Source organism: Sinohyriopsis cumingii, chromosome 5, assembly GCF_028554795.1.
Source record: "Sinohyriopsis cumingii isolate HCF-2022 chromosome 5, ASM2855479v2, whole genome shotgun sequence".
Classification (NCBI taxonomy): Eukaryota; Metazoa; Mollusca; class Bivalvia; order Unionida; family Unionidae; genus Sinohyriopsis; species Sinohyriopsis cumingii.
Window position 1 is genome coordinate 77,843,540 of NC_142965.1, and position 8,860 is coordinate 77,852,399.

Sequence of the window (8,860 nt, forward strand, 5' to 3'; positions counted from 1 at the left end):
ATAAGGTTTAAGAAAGAAAACACTATAAGGTGTAAGAAAGAAAACACTATAAGGTGTAAGAAAGAAAAGACTATAAGGTGTAAGAAAGAAAACACTGTAAGGTGTAAGAAAGAAAACACTATAAGGTGTAAGAAAGAACACTATAAGGTTTAAGAAAGAAAACACTATAAGGTGTAAGAAAGAAAACACTATAAGGTGTAAGAAAGAAAAGACTATAAGGTGTAAGAAAGAAAACACTGTAAGGTGTAAGAAAGAACACTATAAGGTGTAAGAAAGAAAACACTATAAGGTGTAAGAAAGAACACTATAAGGTGTAAGAAAGAAAACACTATAAGGTGTAAGAAAGAAAACACTATAAGGTGTAAGAAAGAACACTATAAGGTGTAAGAAAGAAAACACTGTAAGGTGTAAGAAAGAAAACACTATAAGGTGTAAGAAAGAACACTATAAGGTTTAAGAAAGAAAACACTATAAGGTGTAAGAAAGAAAACACTATAAGGTTTAAGAAAGAAAACACTATAAGGTGTAAGAAAGAAAACACTATAAGGTTTAAGAAAGAAAAGACTATAAGGTGTAAGAAAGAAAACACTATAAGGTGTAAGAAAGAAAACACTATAAGGTTTAAAAAAGAAAACACTATAAGGTGTAAGAAAGAAAACACTATAAGGTGTAAGAAAGAAAACACTGTAAGGTGTAAGAAAGAAAACACTGTAAGGTGTAAGAAAGAAAACACTGTAAGGTGTAAGAAAGAAAACACTATAAGGTGTAAGAAAGAAAAGAGAAAGAAGTGTAGAGCAGAAGAGAATAAGAAACAGGAGTATTGTAAGAGTGTAAGTATATAACAGGTTTCCCATATAAATTTTATAAAACTAGTTCTTGATGATATCTACAAAAATATAACCGAGAGATAATTCCAAATTGTACGCGCATCAACGGATTTTCACAAATATATCTAAAACATTTCAAACAACAGACATGAAATTACAACAAAATTAATAAATGTGTACAAATCAATCTCAAAACATTCTAGTTTATTGTTTCTTTTGGCTAATCCCATTTATCATAAATGTAGTATCGTTTTAAAAAAAATTAAACAAAGGTAGAGATGGATTTTTTCTTTCATTTCACATATTTTATATGCATCTTCTTGATATCAGCAATATAAAATTAATTGCATTACCTGCCTCTAACGTACTGACAATTATTCCTTTAAGTGAAAAGGTATGCAGGAAATCAGTGTTGTCTCTAATCCGCTGGCTTAAATCATTCCAAAACTGTTTTACAGTTACAGTCCCCAAAAGATAAATGTATGTTTCAGGCGAATCCATACAAAAAGAACATTTATTATTATTTGCTGTTTCAATTGTGTCTAGAAAAGTGTTTATTGCAAGAACTATGTGCAGTAATTTATACTGAAACCAGATTAAAATCTTTTGCAATTTTGTATGTTGAGGCAATATGCCTTGTCCAGTCCAGTTGTCCTGGAAGATTATGTTGCGATTTCCATTTTATTAGTGATATAGTTTGTAATATTTCTGTGTCTTTTACAAGCATACTACAAATATTTCTGCAACCTTTCTTAGTTTTAAGGAGAAATAAGGTCTTTTCTTTTGCATTCCAAGGTTTTTCCAAAATTTCTGTTTGGGATTCGTTAGATAATCTATTCATACAGGATGTCACGGAATTAAGGACCCATGCATATAGTAGAAAATTAGTTCCAACATTATATATTTCATTCACTTTTGGAATGAAAGGAATTATCCATTACTCTGTACAATATCTTTTATCAATAGTATTCCCTTTTTCAAAAATAAAGACACTCCGACCTAAATATTTTCATTATAAATTAGGACTTTATCGAAAAAATCTGATAAAGTCTTTGGAATAAACTTTTTAGAGTGTATATTACAAAAAGTAAAAACATCCTTCTGAAATACAGTATCGATATCTTCTATGTCCCTTTTTATATAATTAATACCAATCTTGTTAAAATCCATATTGAAATTAATACAGTGAAACATGAGTTTACTCCATTTTGTACTTTTGGTAAGTATTCTTCTGACCCAGGATATTGTGAGAGAACAAATTAAATATTTTCAGTCAATCATTGCAAGTCACCCTTCTTCATAACTTTTATTTATTACTTTTCTTTTTATCTTGTCAACTGATCCTTTCCAGAGGTACTTGCCAATTAAGCTATTGAATTTTTTAATGAACCATTCTGGAGGATGAGGTAAACTTATTAATAAGTGATTTAAGTTTGATTAGGCAAGTGATTTTATCACAGTAATTTTCCCATGGGGGTAAGAATTCTCTTCGACCACTGAGTCAGTAGTATTTTAATGTATTTAATTTACTATCATAATTAAGACTGATCACGTGACTTAAATCTGTAGAGCAGATAATGCCGAAATATTGTGAAACTATCATCTATCCTGCAGAGGTTATGCTATACACACACGACTGTTGCTGTTTTTCATGATTCATATCCATTGTATTCTTGCTTTCCCTATGTTTACGCTGAGGCCGATGTCTTTACACAGACTATTATTGTGTGCATTTTTAAGAGTTTTATCACCTGCATACTGAGATATCGGAAATTCATAACTATCTATATTAATACCATTTATATCTTTATTATTTTTAATCCTTACTGAAAGTATCTCTGTACAGAATAAAAATAATTAAGTTGAAAGGGATGATTATATATATATATATATATATATATATATATATATATATATATATATATATATATATATATATATATATATATATAATAGCTTGAATCCATTTTTTATGACCGAATTAACAAAGTTAAAAAGTTTTGTACATTAAATAAAAATTCCCATTACACAGAATCAAAAAAGCTTTTACTAAGTCAGTTTGTAGTAGCATACCTGGTATGTTATGCTTTTCAACGTAAAACATTACATCGTATACGGCTCTTATATTTTTACAAAAAGATCTACCAGCCATAAAACTGGTTTGATCATTATTAGTTAAGTAAGGCAATATATTTTCAAATTCTATTTGCAATACATGCTAAGGCCACTTTATAGGTAGTATTAAGAAGAAATATTGGTCTCCAATTTTTTAAACAATTTTTATATTTCCACATTAAGGAATACAAGTAATAATGCCTTCCTTCCGAGTTGCCGAGAGGCTATTTATTTCATAACCGAAATTAATTGACCTAACTAAAATCTATCCCAAATTATTCAAAAAGAACTTAAAAATTAAGCAGAAAACCCATCAGAACCTGGACTCTTCAACTTATCATGTTTTTTTTTCAGGTCAGCTAAAGATTCGGGTAAAAATCTTGCCCTCTAATTCTTAGCTCTGTATTTTTTTTTGTTTTGGAATATCAGAGTTATTTAGTAATAAGTTGAGATCTATGTTTTTTACATCTCTTGAGGCATATAGACTGTTATTATGGATTGGGTCTCTTCAAGTATTTCTTTTTGTTTGGTATGGATTGTGTTGTCACTTCTTAAGTTTCTTAAGATATTTTTCATTTACTGAGATAGATTAGGTTTTTTAAGTTGCAAAAATATTTCGTCATTTTCTCACCCTCTTCAATACATCTAACTCTAGACCTAATCACATGACCCTTATGCTTTTCCTTACGCGTTCTTGTAATTTATTCAGTTTTCGACCTATCAAATTAGCATTGATTATTTCTTTATCATCTGATAAATTATTAATCTCTTTAATTAGATCTTTCTTTCTAGTGTCTCTCTCTCTCTCTCTCTCTCTCTCTCTCTCTGCCTTTTCTTGAAAGAAGAATAATATGTTGTTTTGCTTGAATAACTTTTAAAAAAAGCAATTAATAATTTACTATAGATTTATTTCATCATTTGGAATATCACTGACATCATTGTGAACATAAAAATATATGAAAAATATTGTAATTTAATGTTTTTAATTACTTTTATATTTTTAATACATGTCTTGTCATTAAGTAGTGAGTTATTGAAATTCTAAAATGATTTTCCATTCTTGATGTCCCCAATTTTATACACTAATTTTAAGAGAGAATTGTCTGTTATGTACCCTGATACACTATCTGCTGAACCAATATATATAAGCAAGTTTTCTGGAGAAAAAATCAAGCCTTGCTCTTTTGTTTCTACTCTCCAAGAGTATGTTTTCTTTTCTCCATGAATTTCTCTCCAGATATCAACGAGTCACAATTCGTTTGTGATCTCTGTCAGTTTCTCTCTTGATTTTGGGTTGTTCAGTCTGACGTAATTATATGTATCTTGTTGCTGATTCATAACTAAATTAAAATCTCCTTCTGTTATTATCAAGTCATCATGATAGTTATTTAAGTCAGTTTTCGACTTTTGATCAAAATTAGGGGAGTCTTTATTTGGACCATAAATATTTAATAACGTTATGTTATTTATATGCTCATCTTTTTCTCCGTTAACTTTACATTGTCAGAATCGTTCAGTATTTTACGACATTGCACACCTTCATATTGCACTCACGTGCAGGACACCTGTGCACAATAGTATATTAAGAACTACTTTGTAAACAAATCATGTACACTCGTGGAGCAGACGCTTTACGTTTTGGTTGATTAAATTTGTTTCTGAATGAACTAAAGCAGATGTTTCTTGGACTGCCACATACCAGCTGCTTTGCTACATTCCGCGTTAACATTTTGATACAGTGTTTCAGATTTTGGCGTTAGACGCCAGATTTCATAAAATTGGTGGGTACCTACAAATAACATGCAAGTTACAAGGCATAAACTGTCTTCTTTAGCTGGTAATAAGAATGGCAAAAAATATACTTACAGTTTTACATTCTGAATATCCTCAAAATGTACTTTCTTAGTTCTGCAAATCCGAATTACATGAGCCATGTCATGGGTGCTCAAGCTTATTACACGTTTCGAAATTGTACTGTAATTTCGACTATATTCCAAGTGCGATTACATCCTCCTTACTGCACTCAAAATGAAATAAACATTATATTTCATAGCGTCTTTTTGATAATTGAAATTGAATGACTTCACATTTTTCCCACATTATTTAAAACCTTCAATGGCAGAACAGAAACACACTTGACGGTGTCAACACGCTGCTCTGTCGCCGATGAAATCCAATGTACTTCATGCATAATTGGCACATAAATCCAGTCCATACTCACAAACGTTCGTAGACACAACAGAAATACCAAAATATATTAATCCAGATGAAGTGGAAAAGTTGTTGCAATGCACATTCATTCACAATATGACTCAAAATTTCAATTTTAAGTAGACCAAAACGGCATTTACTTTCGAGAGTTATGTCTAGCGCGCAACTAAGTTGCTGTTGTGTAATGATGTATCTGCGCTTGTGTATTGAGTTTGGAATACGGCATACATTCAGTTACTTTGTTTTTTTTATAGTGTATTTTTGTTTACATAATTAAGCATTAGGTAGTATAAGGAAATGAGCATATAATAAAAAGGCTACTGCATTTGTATGAAAAATATGAACTCGATTTGTCGGATGGATATACTGCAATTCCAAGGTCGTGCAGTATTTTCATCCGAAAAAAATTGTTCATATTTTCCCATACAAATGCAGTATCCTATAATTCTTATTTTCTATTTGCATATCTGTAAAAAATCTTATTTCCATCAGTGTCGTTTGGTATTGGTTAAATTCGAAATAATTGTTTAAAAAAAAAAACTGCCACTCCTCTAGATTGACTTAAATAATTACTATAAAAAATGCATTCATAGCCCAACTGACTACGTTTATATTGCTCTTCTTTTGTAGAAAATGTATATCTTGAAGAAAATAAATTGAAAAGTGTTTTTGTTTTAAAAACTTAAGACAAATCTCCTATTGGATTTGTCACCTAAACCCTGATAATTCATGGATGCAATTGTAATTTTATCAGTCATCAAATAAGGTCTCACAGTTATATCTATTTGGAAAAAAATACTCTTGGCAGAGATATCGGACAGTTTAGTACATAAAATATTAATTTATAATCCTAAATTGCAAATACAACTTATTGGTACCTTTGTTTTTCACATTGAAAAGGACATCATTAAAGAAAGAGAAAAGATAGAAAAGAGACAAGTACGAGGAAGCACAAATGCATAAAATAGTTTTACATTCCTCTCGGTATAAGACAGACTATTAGTAACTTAGAAATGTAAACATTTCTAACATATTTACATTTTCTACAAATACTTCCACGATTACATTAAATGCTTTTGCAACAAAGAAAGCAAGAGTAAGATTATTCAAATCGCACAGCAAGAATACTTAAATACATTCGCAACGAAAGAAAAATGCTGTCATAAACACCATTGCAGCAAAGAAAGCAAGCAACAAGGTATACAAAATACATTTCATTCAAACAATATACAGAACTAATTTAATAATAATAATAATAATAATAATAATAATAATAATAATAATAATAATAATAATAACAATAATAATAATAATAATAATAATAATGTTGTTTTTGTTTTTGTTGTTGTTGTTATTATTATTATTATTATTATTATTATTATTATTATTATTGCTTGTAAGTAATGCAAAAAAGTATTCACAGGACAAGAAGGCAGGGAAAGGTCTTACTAGTCACATGGAAAAAGCATGGCAGCAATAAGACATGTCAGTATAACCGAAAGATAAAACAGCAGATGTGTGACAATGAGACAAATAACAGGACCCCAATTAAAGTTGGATGCATTTATACATTTTCATAAATCGGTGTAATTTTAAATTTTAGAAAAATGTCATAATTTGTCTATGATTTTTTATATTTATATTTATGAATCAATAAAATGTTTATACTGTAAAGGAATTTGATTCCTGGTAAATTTGATTATTGTTGTTACTTGAACGAAAAAAAAAAGAAATTTAAAGAGAAATAGTTTATTTTAAACAAATAATTCATTTTGAAAATAGATTTACAGTAAATTGGGGCGCATTATGGAGAACGAAATAAAGCAAATTACGTTGTTATTCAAGGCAAGGGATTAACATGTTTCACACTGTACTTAAAACATTTTCTCCCCTTTCAAAAGAGAAATTAAGATAACATCAGGTCTGAATATAATATATTTACATTTGGTGTTTATTTATTCCTAAGATGAATCACATAAATATATTCATGTTAACTAATTTGATAATTTCTATAGATTCCTCTATCATATTCGCAGTCATTGCCTTTGATGTATACAAAAACATAATAGCTTGCTTGAAAAAAGTTTATAAGATATCTCCCAAACTTTCTCAGAACATTCTAAGAAAAAAAAACAATAAACTCAACTAAAATAGATCCCGTTCTGGAAGTAAAATGGTATCTGTTTTATTAAACAGATTGATGTTTTATTAAATTGGTTGCTGTTTTCGTAAAAATAGATTGCTATTTTATTAAACAGGGTGCTTTCTGGAAGTAACATTTAAATACTATATAAAAAAGATTCATGTATATTTTCCGATACAAGGGGAAAGTCCAAGGCTTTGAATGTGAGATGTGTTTCGTAGCATACACTGAAGTAATATTGAATCTGTGATGTTCTAAGTTACTTCTCAAATATTAGATAACTCTCTTTGCCCAACTATAATTGGCGTTCTTCCTCGTTTCCTGACACACATCTAGGGTTTCCCCCACTTATTCTTAGTTCAAGGTTCTCATTTTTTCGAATGATATAAGCTTCCCGAGCCAGCCTCCCTCTTTCTATTTTCATAGGAACTGGCAGGTCAGCCACTATTCTCTTTTTGGAGCCTTGTAACGTGTTAGCACAGAACAACACCAGGTCCCTATCTACCGAACAAATGCATTTTATTATAATGGGTGCTTGACCAGGAGCTTTAGGAGGAGTTCTGTGCGCATTCACAAACCACAAATCGTGTACTTTTTCTTGTTGATGCCCAAGTCATTCTCTAAAACCTCTTTGACCATCATTTTGTCTCACCCCGTACAACAGAAGGGTTTTAGTTTTTTCATGCTTTTCTTTGAAAGGATTTTTCCCGCCAGACATATAACCGACTCCCTTATCTTCGGAACAAGTTTTTGGAGCTCTTACTCACTATCGTTTTACAATTTTGTTACCCTCTCGTCGCTAAAATTAAAGGCTCTTCTCAATATCAGTGATTTTAAGTTTCACTGCTTTAGTTTCCTCCTTAACAGCCCAAAGTTCGGACCTCAATGTGTCTACACTACTTCTTATAAAATTCAGAACTGAATCAATGTTCCTGTCCGTTACCATGATAACCTGATATCTTTCTTCTGCTTTCTTATCAAGTTCATCGAACAGTTTCTGTAGTAACAATTTATCAACGGACATTTCCGTGTCAATTTCGTGCACACATTCAGTATCAACATTAGGCGCACTCATCATGTTTACCGGTGACATTTCCGCGACAGAATCTTTTTTTCTCTCAATATTTCTCTTTAACTGTAGTTTTGTGTGATTTGTTTACAACCGGATTGGCATTTTCAGGAACAAATATGGGGTACAAAGTACGCTTCGATGCCATTTTCTCTTGGTTGTAAATAAGGAGGGGGGGGGGTTTAAAGGGACAGCATGCAGCCCAATTTCATTCCATACTCACTTCATACATTTCGTTGCAATAGTTTACCTACACCATTTTAGCTTCCATTTAAAAGCTTGCTATCCAAAATAAATATTAGTTACATTGTGGTCGAATACAACTGCTTCCTGACAGGGCAAAACCGTAAGTCCCCTACTCTCTCTCTCTCTCTCTCTCTCTGCAAATTGAGCAATTACACTTGCAAACTTTAAGACTTCAATCATATTTATTTACCTTAATAAAATAAAAATTTCAGATACGATTGCCCATAGCACTCGCCAATATTCTAACGG

General features: G+C 30.7%; 1 pseudogene; it reads right to left on the reverse strand.

The window, feature by feature from the left end:
• Positions 1-558: 558 nt before the first annotated feature.
• LOC149799534 (uncharacterized) lies at positions 559-8,320 on the reverse strand (annotated as a pseudogene).
• Positions 8,321-8,860: the final 540 nt, after the last annotated feature.